The sequence below is a fragment of the Saccostrea cucullata genome, unplaced genomic scaffold (genome assembly GCF_032062105.1).
Source record: "Saccostrea cucullata isolate Sc308-1 unplaced genomic scaffold, CSIRO_AGI_Scuc_v1 ctg1775, whole genome shotgun sequence".
Classification (NCBI taxonomy): domain Eukaryota; kingdom Metazoa; phylum Mollusca; class Bivalvia; order Ostreida; family Ostreidae; genus Saccostrea; species Saccostrea cuccullata.
In genome coordinates, this window is record NW_026922378.1 from 178,464 (window position 1) to 181,647 (window position 3,184).

At 28.1% G+C, this 3,184-nt stretch overlaps 1 long non-coding RNA gene across 1 annotated transcript; it reads right to left on the reverse strand.

Moving 5' to 3' along the window:
* Window positions 1–1,242: 1,242 nt before the first annotated feature.
* LOC134261691 (uncharacterized) lies at window positions 1,243–2,737 on the reverse strand. The gene is made up of 3 exons (XR_009990865.1): window positions 2,604–2,737; window positions 1,852–1,935; window positions 1,243–1,730 (listed from the first exon to the last, which is right to left on the reverse strand). It is a non-coding gene; the product is annotated as an uncharacterized LOC134261691 (long non-coding RNA).
* Between the last annotated feature and the right edge of the window lie 447 nt (window positions 2,738–3,184).

Here is a 3,184-nt window from a genome sequence, read left to right on the forward strand (position 1 = left end):
AATGAATGGACTTGCCAAATTAAAAAAAAGTAAATTATATCTAAATGTTTTAATTTGTTATATCAATTTAAAATTGCTATAAGACGGATCGAGTTGTGTCAAGATTCGTGGAATGACTAAGACAGGAAGGAGGAAGGATACAAATGGAGAGAAAATGAATTAAATAAAAACACTTTTTTATCTTCTCTGGTGTGTGTGCAATGTATAATTATGAGAACAAATGTAATGACACAAACGATAAAACATATAATCTATACTACAGGTATCTGGCAATATAGTAGTAACACACAAGGAGTTATTTTTATTATAGGGGTGGATATTTCATTAATTTAACCCATAAATAATTGTTCAGAGTATACTAAACACCAATTATATTTTAATCAACATATTTCTACTATATGTCTTGATCGAAATATTTTTATGAAAGATTTTAATCATCAAAATTAATTGTCAATCTGAAGTGCATTTTTATAAAATCAAAAACAGTTCTTGTAACTTTATTGTACAAAGTAATTTTAAATTGTCTGCAAATCTAGAAAGGATTACAATAATGACCCTAAACAATAACAGTACTGATCATTTCGTAATTCACCCAATTCCACATCCCTTCCCATATCGAAAATAAATATAAAAATAATAGATTAAAATAATACAAAAATAATACAATAAAAGTATATTTTTAATGACCAAATTTGGAACCCTTTTTATCTTGGTTCCAAATTAGGTCAAAAATAATACACTTTCTTAGAAATGAAACACAAAAAATATATTTTTAATATACTTTATTTCTCAGTAAAAATACAAAAATAATACACTTGATGTATTTTTTCTGTACTCTTGTATTTTTTTTTTTATTAAATCCTTATCCAAAGTACAAAAATAATACAATTTAGAGAAGAACTAAAAAATACAAAAATAATATAAAATGTATTAATTTTGTATCAGTCTATTATTTCTGTATTATTTGGAGCACCTTGATACAAAATGAATTAATTTTGTATCAGTTTATTATTTCTGTATTATTTGGAGCACCTTGAAAAAAAAATAGGAAAATAATACAAAATGTATTAATTTTGTATCAGTCTATTATTTCTGTATTATTTGGAACACCTTGAAAAAAAATAGGAAAATAATACAAAATGTATTAATTTTGTATCAGTCTATTATTTCTGTATTATTTGGAGCACCTTGAAAAAAATAGGTAAAGAATACAAAATGTATTAATTTTGTATCAGTCTATTATTCCTGTATTAAAATCGATTTTAAAACAAAAAAAATCTAAAAATAATACATTCTGAAAGATACAAAAAAAATACATTTAGGAGTTCAAAAAAGGTACAAGAATGATAGGAAAAAAGTACATAAAAAAGCTTTAAATAATACAAAGCAGTGCCTAGAAAAGTACTAAAACGTGAAAAACTTGTTCTTACATGCAGCTTTCAATCAGATTTTAAAGAGAAATGGCTTTAGATTACTGATTTAGTTACTTTTTGTGCAATAATCTTGATCTTTTCTGTCTTACATACAGTATTCACTCTTCAATTGTCCTCATTTCTAAGTCATGTTTTATCAACCTTATTGTCTTTGTAAATTGTACATTTATAATGAGATATGAATTCAAAAGTCTAGATCTTCTCTCTCCTTTGGGGTTTCTTTTGCACAGCACTTTACTTTGTTGAAGAAGTACATCTCCAGTTTTCTCACTGTCATCCTGCTTGGTCCTGCATAATCTTAGACTACAAAATAGAATATCAAAATGTACTGGGGTATATCAAAAATAGATGCACAGACACACACAAAAAGATATTTTCACATGATTAGCTGATACTGTCATTTGTCAATGTTACACACCTGTAATGCTTCAAGGGGTAGGGTTTGTCCTATTCCTCTATAACTAATCAGCTTTTCTTCTTTGGCTCTGCAGAGGCACTCAAACTGTAAAAGTAATGATACTGATAAATGTTTTGCAGAACAGGTAGAAATACAGACCATTAAAAAATGAAAATATAAAACTGTCAATACACCTCATTGGAATTGGGGTGGGGGGGGGGGGGGGGGTCATTTGATTTGAAATCTTAAACTGATATTGGGGAAGGTAAATATGGATCATCATATATTGATATAAAAAATAATTAGTTTGTGCCAAAAAAAATCTTTCTTACCACCTTCTTCTCAAGTCATTTTTTAAATAATTATAAGTATGCTAAACCATAAATCCATGAAGCTTAGTTGCAATGATTACCCCCCCCCCCCCTTCACTTTTCAACATTTAAATGGTTGTATGCCAAGATGATATTATCTGTTATTATTCCATTTTTAGGCCTGAGGGATAGGGTGAAATTAATTTTTAAGTCATTTTTGGTCCATGTAAATAATATCATTTGCCATTGAACATGTTGAAATCCTGTAATTATCCATACAATTCAAGATAGAAAGTAGCATAACAAAACTCTCTTTTGCCACAAATCCAACATGTCCAATATATCTGCATTCAATTTGACCTACTATGAATTGGTTATAAAAGATATTATTAACATTTATTAATCTACATCTCACATTTTAAAAATTGAAACAACTGTGCTATTTTTTGTAAAAATTCTTACCGCATATGGCGTTGTTTACACCAGGAAAGCCAGGGCATGATGCTTGAAAAACGCCAACCTCCTTCCGTTTTCGCTTTTCTTTGTTTATAAATGTGATCCATGCTAACATGCTGTAGCTAAACATCTATCTTCTACCAATTTCATCGGCGAATATTAGCTAGATTTTATTAAACATCACCAACTCTCTCAATTCGGTTTGTCGATCTATTTTTCAAAATGGCGTGGGTAAATTACCGTTAACCAATCAGAGAAAAGCAAAGAAAAATTTTAAAATCTGACCAATCAAATAGCTCCTTATTTACGAAGATTGACGATTTTTAAATATAAAATATTTTTAGCAGTCTAAGGAAATGTATTTATGTACGAAGTCTAATAAGTAGTATGGAATCAATTTAATAAACCCTTGATCATTACTAGTCTAGAATAATTATTAGGAATCATTTCTTATAATCGTTATTTTTGTTTTTAAGAAATTTTCCGATTACAGATGAGAAAGATTTCAGGTCAGCTATATTGTTTTGTTTTTGTTTTTTTAATTATACAAGTTGACCTGTAAAGTAGACCATAAAGTTCAAGAAGAA